Source organism: Dipodomys ordii, unplaced genomic scaffold (genome assembly GCF_000151885.1).
Source record: "Dipodomys ordii isolate 6190 unplaced genomic scaffold, Dord_2.0 Scaffold62, whole genome shotgun sequence".
Lineage (NCBI taxonomy): Eukaryota > Metazoa > Chordata > Mammalia > Rodentia > Heteromyidae > Dipodomys > Dipodomys ordii.
The window spans coordinates 5,743,034-5,763,522 of NW_012267278.1; positions in this window are offsets into that span (position 1 = coordinate 5,743,034).

Below are 20,489 nucleotides of genomic sequence, written 5' to 3' on the forward strand. Positions count from 1 at the left end.
TAAGTGATCGAAATATGGATAATTAGAAAATATGAACAATTAACTTTTGTAATTATCTCTAAAGTGTCCATGCCACTGAACAGCTGTGGGGAAGCTTGAAATTCAGAGCTGATATTAAAAGCTCACAAGAACCAGGTTGATATATACCAGATATATACCACAGAGTAGCACACAGGAAATTCAGAGGAAGAGTGCTTGAAAAGCTACTCTCTTGCAGAAAAATAAATGCTTACAATATTTTTTTTTAAAAATTAAACTTTTGTATGGAAATATAGCCTTTCAAATAAGAGCAGCAAAATAAAACAGGTAAAATTCATACAAAATATAGAATGCAAGAAAAAATAGCTGAATGACTCTTTGCATTTTTACAGATTAGCAAAATTTTCCAGGAACAAGTTGCCACAAATTGTGGAGCACATGGGCAGCAGCTGGGAGGGGGTTGAGTGGGCAGAGCCTAATTTACTGTAGAGCACATGGGCAGCCGAGATGGCGCTGGGAGAGAATAGAGTGGGCAGAGCCCAATTGATCTGCCGATTGGTGCCTAACTAGCCCCTGAAGGCTCAGGTGAATGATAGGGTGTGACCTTGACAGTGATTGGTTCCTCTTCCTCCCTTACCATGCCACCCACCCTTTTTGTCTTTAAAAGGGGCTGCTCTCTGTTAATAAAGGAGTTTTTCTACCTGCGGGATTTGGCTCCCCGCTGTGTCTGATTGTCTCCTGGGCTGAGGGTGGCTGGGGAACGGGCGAGCACCTCACTTACCTCTCCTCGGACCCGGTCTGTCTTTTGTGGGATGGAAGAAGACCCAACAACAAATAAAGGTAGTCCAACATGAATTAATTGTTTAATATGATTATATGGTTATTATTAATGTGTCATACAGAAGGTTTACCATTATACAAGTCAGGTAATGAGTCAGGTAATTTCTTTTTGGACAATGTTTTCCCTTTCTCTGCTTTCCTCCAGTTTCCCCCTCCCATAGCTGCCCACAAGTTACATGGTTTGAATCAATGTTTTCTGAGGATGAAAGATTAGTAAGAACCTACAGAAAAGTCTAAGACAGTAGTTCTGAGCCAAAAGGTGCTAAATAAAGATATGTAGAACCAAGGAAGTAAATAGAAGAAGCAGACACAATAATGTGATCAATGAAGACTGAATTGCAAAGAACACAAAAGACAAGAAAGGGATTAACAGACACAGATGACAGGAGAGCAAGAGTGGAAGTTACTATATAAGGAAATACTGGAAAATAATACAAAAGACGGTCAACATCTGCTTTGTGAAGAATAAAGGCCAAAAATAGGATAAATAAAATCCATTAAAATGGATTAAATTACATTAAAATGGAAATACGTTAATTTTAAATGGCATATTTGTCTAACTTTCAGCCATTAAGTCAGTTCTTTAGTTGGTGCTTCTCCACCTTTGTTTTGATTAGGTCTTTACTAGAAACAGCCATTTATAAACACTGGATCATTATGACTTAATCAAACATTACAAGTAATTTCTAGTAATCTAGTGACCCCTTTGCCTATTTAAATTATAAAGAACTTTGCATCTTCTGGCAGATTTTTATAGCATGGGTTAGCCTGTAATTTCAATATATTCTATGATGTTTTATTTTTGCTATTCATGTTTTATCACCATCTAGATTCTGTATGTTTCCTGTAGTGTCTGCATAATGAGGATATATCAAATACATTTTGAAATATGCTAGATGATAAATTAGTGCTTTTTTTTGATCTAGTGGATAATGTACAAGAATTGATGTAGGTTAAATATGTTTCATAGACTAACTTCATCCAGTCATTTTGCCACATACCCAGGTCTGTAGACAATGTGCTTTTGGAATCTGAGCCAACTTAAACTCTGTGTAGAAACCCTTTGTTAAATACATATATGCTTTTAAAATATCCCCTTCAGTTTGCGGTTAATCTTTATAGCATCTCTAAATTTAAAAAAAAAATCAGGAATTCATATTGTCATTACTAGCCTGCTTCAGAGACTTCTTTATATACCTCATTAGTGTTGTAAGTTTTTTATCTTTTCCACAGTTTGTTCATTAACAGATTCTAATTGGAATCTTGCACTTTCTGCCTTCATCTGTCACTTGATTAACGGAGTTGAATAAAAGGACATGCTGATTATAGTTCTTATATTGACTATGAGCTCATTATTTTCTGCTTTCAAATTGTCAGGTGTGGGATTTATAACTTTTAAAGGATTGTGTATTTTGCTGTTGTCTGTCATTTCTCACAACTTCTCTACTTGAGGGTAAATCTTAAAGATACTGAACTATTTCTACTTCTCTTAATATACCATTTCCCTTCGTAGGTACTTGCACATGATAGTATTTCTCTCTGGGAAGCCTCCTGCTATTCCTTACATACAAAGCTCTGTGCATTCTCAACTGTTGCCTTTCAATGTGTTTCCTTGGGAGAAAAGCATGTGGGATCATCTTCCTCTCCTCTTTTTTGTGCATTTTGTATCCTTCCATTCATCCATCCATCTACCCATGCATCCATCTTTCCATTCATTCATCTGCAAGTGACCAAGGTGAATTATAATTTCCTCATATACCTGTGTCCTACTGCATTCTTAAAATGTTTAATCGCTATTATAAAGGTGTATATTACCATTTCATAAGACAGGTGATGAGCACATTTATTTTTGGACAATGTCACAGTTTTTCTATCCCATTCCCACCCACAAGCTACATAGTCCATTTTCAACATGGGTCCTACTAAGTACCAGTGCTGCATGTATTCACTCTATATCCTTCCATTGTTTGGATCCCTCCTAACCTCCCCCAAACAACAGAACACGAATAAACAAAACAAAACAAAAAAAAAGAAAAAGAGAAAAATAATCCTCTTGTTTCTATTTCCTGGAGTTCATTTAGATATATATTATCTTATCCGATCAGAGGTTCCTTTGTATTCCTCCCCTAAGAGTGCTCTTCTTTGGTCTTGTGCGTGAATTCCTAGAATCCTTCATAATTTATCATGTACTTTAGATCTAGCTTCTGCATATAGAGAAAACATGCACTATTTTTCTCTCTAAGATTTGTCCTGATGGATTTTAAACTCTTCAGTGAAGTGAATGGAATGAAATTAATGTTGTCTTATGAGCTTTATGTCTACTACTAGAGATGTTGTTTGGAACCTAGCTGGTACTTACTAATGATAAATATTTTAATCTACTTTTACTTTAAACTTTCGTTGTTTTGATTTTCTTTCTTTCTTTTTTTTGTATTACTAGGGTTTAAAGTCAGGATGTTCTCCTGCTTGAGCTAGACATTCAGTCCTTTATACTCTGGTGGTTTTGGCCTTGCCTTTAATCCTGGGTCAGACTGGACCGCTATCCTCAGATCCTCCTGTCATCTCTGTTGCAGCAAGGATGACAGCTGTGAATCATTATGATCAGTTTTTATTTGTTGAGGTGTTTTCTCAGAGCTTGTTTCTAAACCCAATCCTTTGGATCTCTTCTTCCAGATTATTGGATTAAGTGCATAACTCATCAACTCCTGGCTAGCTTTTGATTTTCTTTCTTTCTGGGCAGACTGAACAAGCTATTATATTTGGTTTGGTTTTGCCTTTTACAAATAATGGTAAAAATAATACTTCAGAGTAGAATTATATAAATTATATATGCATGTGTATTTAAAATGGACTATATACACATATAAAGGTATATATGTGAATATATATACATATATATATATAAATTTCCCCAAAATGATTTCTACATTTATTATTGTATAATTGTTTCTACAACTATTATTATTATTTTTCTGTGTAGTACCCAGAGGAAAAAATTTATTACAGTATCTCTTTGAAATGCCAATCCATAATGTCTGTGGGTATACTGAAATTGGTCATTTCCCAATATAGAGAATTGTCCAGTCAAACTGTCACAGGGTTTTTTTTTTTCATTGTTCTTAATAATACATTTTCTTTTTTCATCTTTTGTAATAATACACTCCCAAAAATCAAATCAAAGCATTTCTTGGAAAAAATTAATATCCTATTTTTTCAGAAACGCTTTAAAAGGAATAATATTGTATGAGGAATAACACAATATGTGATTATTTTTTCTTAATAAGAACAATTTTAAAAGGGGAAAATAAATGAAGGAATATTGAATGATCATCATTTGTATTATTTTTATGGTAACACTTGTGTTATGGGCATACTTGTGAGTTAGGACCAGAGATTTGTGTGGAATTGTTTAATACTAGTATAAATATTTTTTTGGGGGGTGTCAGTCATGGGGGCTGAATTCTGGGCCTGAGCACTATCCCTCAGCTCTTCAGCTCAAAGCTAATGCCCTACAACTTGAGCCACAGTGCAATTTCTGGCTTTTTTTGCTTATGTGGTGCTAAGGAATCAAACCCAGGGCCTCATGCATGCAAGGCAAGCACTCTACCACTGAGCCAACTTCCCAGCCCCTATAAATACTTTGGAGTAAATAGATAGCTCTGATTTTTCAGTTGGGAAAACTAAAGTTTAGATGAAGAGGAATGAATTGACTCATTTATAATATATGTATTAAATTAGTTGCCGGTCATGATAGAGTGTTGGCTTGGTTATAATGAATATGTATTTACAATAGTTTAGAAACTTGTAAATATATGTGTCTATGTATGTGAGTATTATTATTTTCAAATAACATTTTAAAATATGTAACCAGAAAATTTACTTCTAGCCAGATTTTAGTGACTGGTTTCTATGTATTAGGCCTAAATATAGATATTGGATTTATCTTCAATTACATTTGTTAGCATTTTGTAGCTATAATAAAATACTTTAGGCACTTTTTAAAGAGATAAGATTTATTTAGTTTTTTTTTTTTTTGGTCGGTGGTGGGGCTTGACTCTGGGCCTGGGCGCTGTCCCTCAGCTCTTCAGCTCAAGGCGAGCACTCTACCACTTGAGCTACAGCGCCACTTCCGGTTTTCTGGTGGTTTATTGGAGATAGGAGTCTCAAGGTCTCTCCTGCCCAGGCTGGCTTTGAACCGCGATCCTCAGATCTCAGCCTCCTGAGTAGCTAGGATTACAGGCGTGAGCCACCAGCGCCCATCAAGATTTATTTAGTTTTTGATTTTGAAGGGTTCTGTCTGAAATAAGATGTCAGCTTCATGATGAGTCTCCGAGTGAGGGAACTAAATGGCATAATGAAAAGTTGATGGCAGAGCAAATCTCCATCATTAACCAGGAAACAGAGAAGAAAAGTCCCTGCCAGGATTTTATGATGCACTTTGAGGTCAAGCTTCCAATAACATAGGAAATTCCACTAGCCTTCACCATCTAAAAGTTCATAGCATCTCCTAAAATTCAATCCTAGGACCATGACTAGCAACTGGACCTTTGGGGGACATTATACACATTCACCTACAGCATTTGTATGTTTACTTACATTCCCCATTTTGACTCATTTGCTTTTTTTTTTAAGACAAAGTCTCTCCCTCTATAGCACCAGCTAGTCTTGAACTCCTGATCTTCAGCATCTGAAGCTCTAAGATTTCAGGTGTCATGGCCAAATTCATTTCCAGAACATCCTCTTTAGCTTCAGCTACTTTGTCTCTTCGTATTAGGTCTGTCCTTAAAATACAGTCAAATTATACAGCAGACAGATTTCCCACGCATTTCTTTTTTCTTTTCACTTTTGTTTTCTTTATTGTCATTAGTGGGGCTGGAACTCGGCCTGGGCGCTATGCCTCAGTTCTTCAGCTCAAGGCGAGCACTCTACCGCTTGAGCCAAAGCAACACTTCTGGTTTTCTGGTGGTTTATTGCAGATAAGAGTCTCACAAACTTTCCTGCCAAGGCTGGCTTTGAACCCTGATCCTCAGATCTCAGCCTCTTGAGTAGCTAGGATTACAGGCATGAACCACCAGCACCTGGCTCATGACAGTTAATTTTAAGTTACAATAGTCGCATTCTTTATAAGTATTGAGATTTTTAAACCTTTAAATATCTGGGGAGATACAAAACCCATTCACTAAAGTGTTCTATTGTTCAATCCAATTTTCTATTGTTGTTGTCAGTTACGGGGTTTGAACTCGGGTCCTGAGTGTGGTCCCTAAGCTCTTTATGGTCAAGGCTAACATGCTACCACTTTGAGCCACAATGCCACTTCAACTCAATGTTTTTTGATATAGAACATATAACTTATACTACCAATAGGTTAGCCAATGGAAGTTTGTACGATAAAATAATAAATGCTACTAAAAATTGGAAAAAACTACATTCATATTTGGTATTTATATAATATTTTTGTTATTTTATTTTATTTATTTTTTGTCTGTCGTAGGACCTGAACTCTGAGCCTGGGCACTGTCCCTCAGCTCTTCAGCTCAAGGCTACAGCTCTACCACTTCCGGCTTTTTCTGCTTATGTGGTGCTGAGGAATCGAATCCAGGGCTTCCTGCATTTGAGGCAAGCACTCTACCACTGAGCCACCTTCCCAGCCCCTGAGGTGTCTTTTCTAAAGAAATATTTTCACAGTTTATGTTCTATGCCTTCTTCTCGATTAAGTATAATTTAAAAGTTCATTAGAACTTTAAAAAGGTTTGCAGCTAGACTCTGGTGGCTCAGGCCTGTAATCCTATTGGTTCAGATGTCTGAGATCTGAGGATCCAATTGGAAGCTAGCCTGGGAGGAAAGTGTGAGATTGTTATCTCCAATTAGAAAAATAAAAGTCCAGAAAGGAGGAGGGGCTCAAGTTGCAGAGCTCCAGCCTAGAGCATAAAATCTCAGAGACAGTACCTGGGCCTTTGGTTCAAGTCTCAGGACTGGCACACACAAAATGGTTTTATGTAAAAGTAGGTTTTGTATGTTGAACCTCTATCCCTGTCCTTTCAAATTATTTAATGGGTTGATCTCTTATTTCACTCGTTTTTTTTGTATCAAATTTCTTACAAAAGAATGTTCATTAAAGCTTTTCACCAAACAGCACCTTGAACTCATGCTCTACATACTTTAATTTGTAGACAGATGTAAGCTGTTGATCTATTACTTAAGCGTTTTGATTCCTATCCATCCTCCTATACAGAGTGAAACTTTTACAGTAAGAGTGAAGACCATCAGTGTCATAGTGCACATTCATCAATAATTCGTGACAAGACAATCTGGGTATTGGAGCTTATCCTGTAATCTTAGCTATTCAGGAGGCTGAGATTTGAGGATTGCAGTTCAACACCAGCAGAAACATGGAAATTCTTGAGATACTTATGTCCAACCAAGCACCAAAAAGTCAGAAGTTGAGTTGTGGCTTATGTTGTAGAACATTATCCATCAGAAAAGCAAAACAAACAAACAAAGCCCCAAAACTTAGGTACAGCACCCAGGCCCTGAGTTTATGCCCCAAGATTTGCACAAAGAAACAAACAAGAAAGGACAACATGTTAAGTGAGAATGTACTTGTAGTCAATGTAATAAATGTATGCATGTAATCCAACAGTTACCTGAAGTCAGGAAGGGGATATTCTGTTCTTAGTACAATAAAAGCTTATTTATTATAAATACTTACTGCAGTTTTCTTAGTTATGTATGTTTGTACAAATACTAAGCTTAGTTGTTCCTAACATCATTTCATGCTTTGACTTTACTTTTGACCTTTGGACAGTATATACAAACAACCCCATCAGCACAAGTAGCATAAAAGAGAAACTAGATTTTCTTGAAGTTCATGCTTCTAAATAAGGTTAAATCAATTTGTGGGTATTATAGTATATTTTACCTTCACAAAAGGGTATTGACTGTATAGTAAAACTATATACTAGTTTAATTTTTTTTAAGAAGTAGACAATATGGGACTTCCTCAGAGGCTCATTCTAATTGGCATTCTAAAATAACATCTTGGAAGTGGAGGTCTGACTCAAAGTGGTAGAGTGTTAAGTTTTGAGCAAAAGAGCTCAGGAACAGCACCCAGGCCCCAAGTTCAAGCCCACAACTGACAAAAAATGACAAATAAAATATAGCATCTTTGAGCTAGAAATTAAATCTTCAATTTTTCTAAAAGTTATTTGCCTTAATGATTTGTTAGAATCAGATTTGACTCTGAGAACTAGCATAACTTGATTTATAACCAGATAGCTGAACCCAATTAAAGCTGAGAAATCACATGTAAAGTGAGGTTAGTTTAAAGGGAAGAAAATAAAATCAAGCAAAATATAACAAAACCAAAAAAATATATGCACTTCTAGACATTTTGATACTTTTAAATTAAATTCATATGTTATGAAATTTTATCTGACCATTGGAATAATTTAAGTCTCACTGAAAATAGGTTATTTTGAGCACACACACTTGCTGCTGAGCTATGCCTCCAGCCTGATATTTGCTTGCTATTTTTAAGATAGAGTCTTGTTTCCAGTGCAAGACTTATCCACTTACAGGCTTCTCCACAGAATAATAGAACTAATGGGTCTAGCTACTGTGTCTAGAATGGATCTGTATACTTTTTTTCTGTCCAGGATATCCTTGAAATAGGATCCCACTATTCTTAGTCTCCCAAGTAGCTGATACTACAATTGTTAGCTACCAAAATAAAGCAAGGCTTTATTTTTAGCATATTTTTTCAATGAGTTCCAATATCAAAGAACAAAATAATCAAGTATTCTAAAGAGAGTAATTTAAATCAGATTGATTCTGGAGAGATTTAAATTTAATAACTTTTATATTAGTCTGCCTAGATGATCTCTTTTTGCTGTTTCTTCTCAAATACCTCTTTCCTGTCTTGAACTGAAGTTTCTCAATTTCTAAACATAGGTCTATACATAATACCTAGTTTTAGATCTTTCTCATCAAGCACCTGACACTGGCTCATATGCCATTTTAAGTAGAACAGATTTCTTTCCCATAATAAATCCTTTAAAGAAGTGATCCATAACTAAGTGAAATGCTGACTCAGTGGACATAAAATGCCATTGCTAAAATGGCATGTCTGTCACATTAGCACAGGCATCAGCTAATAGAAGGTAAGGAGTGGTTGATAGAAACAATGACTTCTAGGTTACCTAATTACTTTGTGCTGTCAATTTATTTTTGCTAGAAAAAAATTAACAGGGAGTGTTCAGTTAATGAAAGCACTACAAAGAGATAAACTAGAAGAAAGAAAAAAATCAAATTTTAATTGGTTTCCAGAACAAGATTTTTTTTTAGAAATCTGTCAAATAAAAATTGTCATACTGACAGATTTTATTATAGTACATGATGGTGCCAATCACATGTAATGGATAATAACATTACATAGCTGCAAAAATATGATAGGTAGCACTTTATATTCATGGACTCTTTGGTAAAATAGAAATACATTCCTAAAAACTGTGCTGAAAAATGAAGAGTTTATTTGAAATTTTATATTTGCAAACAAACATTGAGATTACTTATATTATAATGGGTTTAGGGTGTTCCAAATGCTTTTTCAAGGCATCCAAATGAGTTTAAAATGCTAAAGACATATTAGATATTTGAAAGTATTACTTTAAAGTAAGTTGTATTCTCTACATTTTTAATATTTTATTTTCTGATTATTCATTACAAATGGATGGGAATTTTATATAAGAAAGATGCAATATATCCACAAAGAAACAATGTAGTTTTCACTACAAAAGAGTATCTTAAAGAGACAAGTGAGATAATTTGAGATGAGTGAAAAATTCAAATTTATTTCATAATTAATCACAATAGTGAATGTACACATCTGCAAAATAGAGCTGTGATCTTACCATTCAATTTCCTCAATCTCAGCAGCTTATCATCACTTGAATGAAATCACAGGAATGGTTGAAAGTTGTGCTTCTTATACTTGTTTCCTTGAACTGATTTTGTATACAGCCAGATTTTATTTCTTCCTCTCAATGAATCTCTCTGTAGTTCAAGAATTTGTTAGCACTTCTGCATTTTTTTCAGTACACACATACCAGATGACTGCCCATGTCTTGCATTATATGACCCCATGCCCTTGTCTGTAACTGTTAAAGAAGCTAATTAAGGATGACTGCCAAATGCAATCACCATGGTGGTGGATGTTCTCACCCCATCGTACAGTGAGCAAATGGGAAGCTAGTAGATAGTTCCTTGAGACACTACTGCCTAGAGCTCTCCACTGGTACTACATGTGATATGGCCATTCCTTGTAGGTATTTAGTTGCAGTGACTTTCCAGAACGCTTTCCATCATACCTCAATGATAGCATTCCTTTCAATTCCCAGCAGTAACAAATTTTGGGTGACCTCCTTGGAAGTGTTCCATGTATGTATAGAAATAACAGGTTAAATGGTTGCTGTATTAGTATATATCATGTTTTCCTTTGATTGTTTTGCTGCATTGTCTTAATCATTTCTAGTGATCCAGATATGTAATGTGGTCAGATTTTAGTTTCAAAAATGAATGAAACATGGTTGAAGGCAATTTTATTTTTCTGCATATCAAATATATAGGTATATACACTATAAATGACATAATCGCTACAAAATATTTTATATACATTTAATTTTAATTTTTATTTATTTTTTATTGTGAAAATAACATACAGAGGGGTTACAATTACATGGGCAAGGTAATGAGTGCATTTCTTATCAAGCATTATTGCCTCCTCCTTTGTTTCCCCTTCCCATCCCTTCCCATCTCACCTCCCCTCTGCCCCCCTTCCCTATGTACATTTTAAATGGCAGAATTTTTGGAAAATATTTTATTAGGGCCATTAATGAGAAAAGATTGACAGAAAGTTAGAAGTTAAAGGCAACCCAAATGTCCATTAGTAGGGTAAATTAAATGTTATCTATCTACAAACTGGAATATATTCATTTATAAAAATGAATAAATACTAATGAATACTACAAGATGGATGAATCTCAAAAAATAATATCAATCAAACAAGCCAGATTCAAAATGTAATGAATGATTTATACATATATAATGTCTAGAATAGGTAAATCTGTGGAATAAGAAAGAAGGTAAGAGATTGCTCAGGATTAGGGAGAGAAAAAGCTATATTTTCTTTGGGGGTGACATTGTGAATGTACTGGACCACTGAGTGCTATAAAAGAAAATGGTTATTTTAATGGAATATAAATTTCACTATTATAAATGAATCAGCAAAGAATGACCCATTTGATTATTAACAAATTATTAATTTAGGGGGAGGAGTGAGGAGGTGGGGGAGAGAAAGGATAGTGGAAGAATAAGAAGAAATGTCCTCATTGACTTACTCATGTAACTGTAACCCCTCTGTACAGCATCTTTACAATAAAATAAGATTAACAAGTATTAATTTAAATAAAATATTAAATAGAAATATCTAAATATTCTAAATCATTTTATACTACAGTCTTTAGATTAGAAGTTATCAACTTAGGGCTGAGGATGTAGCTCAATGGCAGAATATTTATCTATCATATATAAGGTCTTGGGTTTTGTTCTTTGTACCATAAATACGTTAAGAATTTCAGCTAAAGCTATTAAGATACCAGGTACAACTTTCTGGTAGAAATTCTCCTTGTTATCTACATGTGAGATTACTTTGGGCCTGGATATGTGAGGACTTGGCATAAGAAGGTAGAAAGCTTTATTCTCATTTTTTTCCATCAAATCTGCTGCTGTTGGCAGTAGCTGTCTTTTTGTCATAGGGCTGTGTGAAAGTTTGGTTATCCATTTGGCAAGACTAATTTATGCTGCAAAAACAGTCTCTGAAATTCAGTGGCAAAGTCAATTTTTAATCACATGTTCATTTCTAGTGAGTGAGTTATCTTATCAAAGACCCTCAGATCATTATTTAGAATTAACTACCAGCAGTGCTAACCATGCTAGAGAAAAACAAATGTTTCTGAAAGGACTCAAAGGTGCAATGAAATATTAGAACAAGGTTGGTGTAGTGTGTAAAAAAGAATTATCGATAACAATGGTATACACTGTTAATTCTCTTTAAACTACTGGTAAGATAATCTCACCAGGTGAGATTATTATCTTCAAAGGAACCAGGTACAGAATACTATTTTATTAGTAGAAAAACTGGAAAAATATTAAGTACACTAATGACCACACAAAGCATAGTCTAGGTTCTCAAAATAGACATTCCAAAGTAACTCTATCACACACCACTTATTGTCTTTTTTCTCTTAAAATTTTCCTTCTCAGCTTTAGATCCCCACTTGTACTTTCAGCTACATTGTTTCTCACAGTTTATATAAACATTGCTTTGACTGTGTAAGTGAGAAGACTGAAAGGAGAAATGGAGGTTTGCAACACTGAACAACAATTACAAACTTACCTTCTATCTTCAGTATTGCATTTGGTTGTTCATTCCTTTTAGCACATTAAGTTATAAATAAGATGGCTCCTCTCCTGATCTTGCTGTCAAAACTTCCAGAAATTAGTAGTTCTCTTTCGTGTTTGAGGAAAGGCAATTCATTACATGTATAGTATATCATGTCGCAGTTCCTGCTCAATACTGCATCTGATTGTTAAAACTCATTGTAAATTATGTGTTTTGAGTTGAAGCAGAAGTGAACTGTGTGTCTTCATCAAATGTCATGGCACAGGAAGAACTGTTTTTCTGGTTTTCATCTGCTTTCAGGAAAGCCACTCCATCTCATAAATTGAAGGATTTGACTCACATCATTTTCCCACTTCAAAAGTTGTTACAGCATCCATGTTGAAGACACTCTTGGTGCTTACTATGATACTTCCTTCTTTTTAAAAAATTACTTTAGCTTCAATTCTGATTACCTCTAGCTAACTTCTCCCAATCCAAACACCAACGTCTTATAAATCTCTTGTAGGACAAGAACCCTTTCCAAACATCTCTTACAGTGTCTTTGTAGTAATTTACTCAAATTTCAATTTTGATCATGCAAATTTACTCTTTTAATCTCACTCTTTTAATCTACTCCTCTCTTGTGTCTGGATCTTTATACATATAGCCGCCTCTCCTGAGAATATTCATCTCTCCTCAGTTTCTGTGGCAGTTCATTTCTGCTCTCTCTGAAAGCCTTCTCTGACATACCAAAAGTGCCCCATTCAGATTTTCATAATGTTTTATATTCAGAATTATCTCAAGAGTTTCAATATGCTCTTTGTAGGCTTTCTAAAGACAGATATTCCTTCTAATTGCTTAATAAAATAATGGATTCCAGAAGAGTCACATCAAAAGAGTACAGAGCATGTGAGTGAGGAAACAGGAATGGAGACGTCTCCAGTGAAAAGGAACTGAAATTTGCTCAAGGGTGACTCATTACGAGGTATTCTGAGGAAAGGGCCTCCCAAAAAGAAGTTTATGTAGGACTTAGATTGTATGATAGAAAAAAGCCCTACTATTCCTCTTTGTAAAATCCTTTTCTGAACATAAATTTAGGCTTGATTATCAAATGTTGGTATTGGATTTTATTCTTTATCCAGCTGAGTCTAGCACCTTAATTTTCCCCAAATGTCTGGTAGGATGGAAATAATAAAACAAGGTGGATGGGCTATGGTAAAAGAAGAATTTAATTCAGAATGGGAGAGATGGAATTCCAGTGCTATTTTTCTATTTTCCAGCCTTGGACCATGTGTAATCTTAAGACTCTATCCCCCATTGTGTGCACACTTAATCCAGAAATTTATTACTCAATTCAAAACCTCTTATGCTTAAATTCCTTAATAGCAGTACTACCTCTTTATACCTAAATAATATTTTAAGCATTTTTATTTTGTAGTTTTCCATGTCTCCTTTATATTCCTTCCCTTCACTCATTATATCCATGTTCTTCTCTGAATATATCGTTTTCAAATCTGCTTAATTTTTAAGCATTGCACATTTTAATTTTTAATTTTTCCTTTTCTATTTTTTCTTGTCTCTTTTTTCTCTTTCTCTTTCTTCTTTTTTCTCTCTCTCTACTTTCATCCTATCCAACCTATTTCCCGCTTTGAGGTTAGGACTTAGTTAAGTTAACTCTCCCTGAGCCTTCCCACATCTCTCTATTCCTATTTTTACCCACATCTCTCCCTAAACCTAATAATTTCTGGTTTGCCAAATTCTTCTTTGCAGTTCGTAGCCCATTAATACATAGTTGTTTGATGTTGAATAGATATATCTGTTGAAATAGATTGTATCTGCAGACTTTTGACTGTGCAACTACAGACTTTGGTTGATGCTTGTCTTAAGATAGTGTTCTAGCACAAAACTGGTGTTATTTTCATCCTAAATGGGCAGAATAAGCCGAAAAAACACAAGAAAAATGGCAAGTCTGGGTATCTCAACTCCCACTCATGATAATCAGGGGACAGAACAGATAATGAATAATCCAGAGGAGAGCTCCCAAATAGCTCTACAACCACTGCTGGTAAACATGGTAAATGAAAAGATTGAAAACATATAAAGGACTCTGTAAGACATTCTTAATTTTTAATTTCTTATTTTTCTAAAACAGTGATACTAATAGGCTGCATGACTCCAGTTCATAAAAATGTTATAATAATTTGATTGGACAAAATTCCTAGACATAAAGAATACTTTTTAGAGAGATTTGAGAAGATATGTCATGCATTTGTCTGTACAGTTTTTAAAAACTTACATATGAAATATGAAGTTTTTGTATGGCTCTGCCTAAAACCTCCTACAAATTTCAAATAGGAGGTGAAGAAAAACCTAAGCCTGTACTCCTGATCCTAGCAAGGAATATTTTACACTTGGGTTAGGGAAAATAATTATTGGGAAATGCGAGCATGGTATTTATGCACTTTGTAAAAAATAAGTAGGAAAAATAAGTTATTCATTTGCTAAAATGATAAAAGAGGAAAAAGGTAATTAACAAAGTGTGGTCAATGCCTCATGAAGCCATCTTCTATTATTGTGAGTATATGAATAAGTATGCTTGCCTGTGCTCACAATCATAAGTGTTTCCTCAGAATTTATTTTTACATGGGAGAGAATATTTTCATAGCTTTTATCATAACCTCAATGATGCTCTTTACTACCTTTAACAATTCACAAGCTTCTTCTTTAGTAAAACCACCAGGTTTTTTTTCAATATTCCAGACATCAGCCACTTTGTACACTTTCTCTTAGTTTCTGCTCTTAGCCTGTCGTTAGATTCAGTCAAATGTCTTCAGTTATGTACACTTTTACACTCCTTCTGATTCTAAATCATTATAATTTTCCATCCTATGTGGCTTGATCGTAAAATGACAATGATCAGGAATAGCTGAAGGCAAGAAATACTCAAATGTTAACCAGTTTTATTGCAATCACTCTTAAAACCCTGTACATATACAGTGCAATGTTATAATAATTATTAAGAATCACCAAGGATATGAGAGCTGTTAATTAGGAATCTTGGTTGAAATCACTAGAAATCCAAGCCTATCTACTGTACACAAAATGAGGAAACTAAGAGATAGGTACTAAATAATGTCATTGATAACAGGAAGGGTGAAATTATGTGGAAATCCAAGACAACTGGAACTCCATGAAAATTTTGATGTTTGATAATCTTTTTTTCACTTCAGCTAACCATCTTTTCTTATCTGTATGTTGTCTACAAAATCTATTCACTGCCAACTGGAGAATGTGCTGATCACAAACTTCTTCATTAGAAATTTTGCAATTTCTGATACTAGAAAGGAGCAGATTTACTGGTGTGTACTTCTAGTTCCTTTTTTATATGCTTTTATTGTAAAAACACAGTACAGAGGGGTTACAGTTACATGAATAAAATAATGAGTACATTTCCTATTGAGAATAATTACCTCCTCCTAGGCTTTTCACCTCCCATCCCTTCCCTCCCCATCTCCCCAACTCTTACGCCTGCCCTGCACCCCGCCTCCCCCTGCATGTTGTAGAGTTTGTTTTCAACATAGTGTCTTGTACATCTCATTGTTACAATGGGTCAACCTGTACCCTTATTTAAGCATTTTGTTAATTCCCTTAGTTTCTAAAATTAAAATAAAAATAGCTCTTCCTTGCCAGACTTAAATAAATTCTGTACTTCATGGTGAATCTACAATGGTAAGAAGAGAAGAGGATTAATAAAAGTCATGCATTCTGTATAAATGAAAAGATCAGGGAAAGCAATGAATAGTTGCCCAGGGCAAGGAGGGTATTTCTGCCATTTATCCATAGGCAGAGCAAAATTTTTAAAAATACAGATATTAAATTTGATTTTCAGTTGCTGTTTTATATTTTCAGAAGTGTCATTTATCTGAACAGATTGTTCTATTCTTAGGGTGTAATTAGTATTTGGAATTTTTATTCCTCCAACATACTGAAAGAAGTCAAGTCAGATTAAGGAAATGCATAATGGCCAATTATTTGTTTGCTAATTGTACTTTAGGGCATAGGGTTCAGTATAATTATTATTTCTCTGAAAATGAAATCACACTAGGATAATTTCTCTGGAAAATTTATTGCCATTTAATTTTCTAAGTATTATTGGCCCAAATCACTTAACAAATGATTTCCTTATTATGAAAATAATAATCCTGTGTTGACAAATGAAACTATAGCAGATTCTGTGTTTTTAATGTTCTATTTTATTACAACAATTGTTAAATTTCTGTAGACATATTTAAAGTTTCATAGAGGTGAAATTAATCATAGAGAATCTATTTCTCCACTATATTTATACTCTAAAATTGGATATATCCCAAAAGTGAAAAATTTGCTGAATATTAAAAGATGTCCTTGCACTTAGGACAAATCAAGTCATGTCATGGAGAAATGATTTTACTGCTATACTTTGAAACTTTCTCCTTTAGCAACAACTAAGTGAATGGAATTCTAATTGTCCCTCAGTGAGTATCTAGTAACTCTTCTTAGCTGGTTATTTATCTGAGATATAGAGTAGGTCAATACAATACCAATGGATCTATAATTTTGACTGTTCAGTTTATCTTCTATAAATCTGTTCTTTGAAGTTAGGGGGTTTACACTTCAAGGAAAAGCTCTAATTATATTCAATATTAACATGGCTTTCAAGATGACTATGAAAGTATTCTCATTGGTAACCTATTGACATCATCAACAGGGTATGTTTTATGATGATTAATGTAGTGATTTTTGACAATAGACTAAGTTTAATAAATTAAAATTAGGTCTGATTATAATTCTATTAACCAGTTTAGTTATCCAATAATTCTGGATATCCACAGTACAATAGTTAGTGAGCAAAGTTATGCTTGTGCACTACAAGGAAATCAGAAGTGCAAAATGAGTTATGTCGATTAAAGTACATTTTTATGCATCTAGAATTAAGCTTATTTAATAGAATTTTCTAGTTTTTTCCCTGTTATTGCTCATTTTTTCTTTCCCTTTAAAAAATTTTCTTTATTTATATCAGTCCATGCACATTTGCCTTTTAAAAAATGACACTATTAAATCATTAGTGAATTTTGAAGTTAGAACCCTCTTCAACTTGAATTAAATATAACAAAATATATAACAGAATAAAATAAAATATAACAACATATAAAATATATAATATAAAATGTAACAAAATATAAAACATAACTAAAAAGAGATTCAAAGTAAACATATAAGACAGGATATTAGTTTGGATAATAATTTGTTTTTGTTGTTGTTCAAGAATAAGCTGGGTAACTGGTGGCTTACACCTATAACCCAATCTTTTAGGAAGCTGAGAGCTAAGGCTCATGGTTCAAAGCTAGCCAGGGCAGGAAAAGCCTATGAGACTCTCATTTCCAATTAATGACCAAAAAAACAAAACAAAACAAACAAACAAGTAAACATAACCCCCAGAAATGAAGTTGTGATTCTAGTGGCAGAATTAGTAGAATGCTCGGCTTGGTAGAATGCTCAGGGACAGAGCCTAGTCCCTGACTGAGTTCAAGCCTAGGACCAGCAAATAAAACAAACAAACAAAAACAAAAGAAAACAAAAATAATACAGAAGTGTAGGAAACAAAAAATAAAGGAGGCAAATGGGATTCTATAAAAGTAAAAACCTGTACTATGAGGAAAACAACAGAGTGAAGAGATAGATATCAGGAGAAAATATTGAAAATGGCACATCTGATAAGCAGCTTATATCTCATTTAAAGGTAAAAATTTTAAAAATAAATTAGAATTTCATATAACACAGTATTAAGAAAACAACTCAATTAAAAGTGAGCAAAGGTTCTGAATAGTAATTTCTCAAAAGACGACATGCAAATAGCTAACAAATAAGCACGCTTATAACAACTCTTTATTGTAGAGATGCAAGTTAAAAAAACATAATTTCATATCAACAGCTATTGCCAAAACAAGATAAAACAAGTATTGGTGAACATGTGGAAAAAGCAAACCACTGCACACTGCTGGGAACTTTAAACAGCCCACCCACTATGGAAACAGTAGGAGGTACTAACAAAATTATATGTAGCAGGCACCTGTAGCTCATGCTGCAATCCTAGCTCAAGAGTCTGAGATCTGAGGATCCCAGTAGAAAATCAGGTTGGGCAGGAAAGTTGGTGAGACTCTCCAATTAACCATTAAAAAGCTGGAACTGGAACTGTGGCTCAATTGATAGAGCACTAGCTGTGAGCTCAGAGACAGTACCCAGGCTCTGAGGATAAGCCTGGGTATTAGCACAAAATACATAAACAATAAACAAGTAAATAAATGTATATACTTCAGCAATATCACTCTTGGGCATATATCCTAAGGAAATGAAAGTACTATGTTAAAGAAATGTCTGCTCCCATTTGTTTATTACAGCACTAATCACAACAGTCAAGTTATGGAATCAATGCAAGTGTCCATTCCCTGATGGCTAAGAAAATGTATTAAAATTTATTTAAAATGACATAATACTTCATTGATATTTACAACTTTTATGCTTATGTGTTAGTTAAAAAAAGTAAAAGTAAAATTCAAAATATGATACGTACTTTTAATGGAATATTACTTATCCCTAAAGAGTATAATGACCCTTATAAAATTATGTATATACTATTGTAGTAGAGTAAAGTGTGATTTCAACACCTTAAAAGTCCTTTCTGCATGGTATATTGATTTTTTCCTTCTATACTGTTCCTGATGCCACTAAACTTTTTAGTCTCGCCAAAGGTTTACCTTTTCTAGAATGTTGTATAAGTTGAATCACATTTTATTTGCATTTTAAAATTTATTTCTTTCACTTACTAATTGAGGTTGAATATTTCTTTCATGTCTTTTCATGGCTTGTTAGTGAGCTCATTTATATTTAGTACTGAACTATATCGTATTTTCTAGATGTACCATGCTTTCATTTATTTCATTCATTTATTAAAGGGCATTTTGGTGTCTTCTAAATTTGAACAATTATAAATAATCTGCTATAAACAGCCACATATGGGATTTCACGTGGGCATATGCTCTCCATTCATTTGAATAATGATTGACATTAGTCACCGTTGGCTGTTAGAATCTATCAAACCATCTTCCAGAGAAACTGTACCATTATTCCTTTCCATGAGCAATGAATGCGAGCTCATGCTGCACCCTTTTACGGGCATTCAGCATTGTGAATAATTTGTATGATTTGACATAGTCCTACTGTGAAACCCAGAGAATGAAAAAATACTATAATAGGTGACATATCCCAAGTTCTACTTGAAAGGTGCCTAAGAAAATGTAATCAGAACAAGCAGAAGATCAAGAAATTAGAAGCAGCATACTAAGATATGATGGATCATTTTCTGTATGTTTCAATTTACTTCACAAGAGCTCATTAAACAAAACAAATTAACACAATTTTAAGAACAATCACAAAAAAGGTAGGCAAACCTTTTGTTTCTTTATTGGTACTGGGGTGAGTACTGGGCCTTAGGACTTGCTCACCAGGTTCTCTGAAACTGACAAGAATCAGCATTTTTTGTTGTTGTTGTTGCTGTTTTATATTTGCTTTCAGGCAGGCTCTCACATTTTGTGTGGGGCCAGCCTCTCAAAGTTGACACTTCTCCTTATGCTTCCAAAGTATGGGATCAGATACATTATACCCCAGCTGACCATAATCTTCTATATCTCTGCCTCCCAGGTAGATGGGATAACAGGCTTGAGATACTAGGCCCAGCCTGGGAAAACTTCTGATGCTACATCAACCAGGGAAGGAAACTTTAAAAACTTAGAAAAGGTATGATTCCCATAAACGTAAGAGATTTGCAAGGCTTTTTATATATGTATATATACACATATATACATATAAACATATAATGTACATACTTATATGTATTTGCATTTGGAGTTATGTCTTATTTATGACAGGAGTACATAACCATGCTCAGCTATTCCTATTGATGAGTCTCATGAACTGTTTGTTTTTGGGCTCCAATTCCAGGTTGGCCTGGAACTGATCTCTGCCTTCTGACTAGAGAGGATTACAGATGTTAGCCAGGAGCCAGCTCTTAATGTCTTCTAATAAAGAAACAACACTCTTGAGTTTTAGATTTCTAAATTAAATGATAAGAACAGTTAAAATAATTATTAAGACCTTATAGAAGATAGAACAGAATTTTAAATACCATATAGCTTTA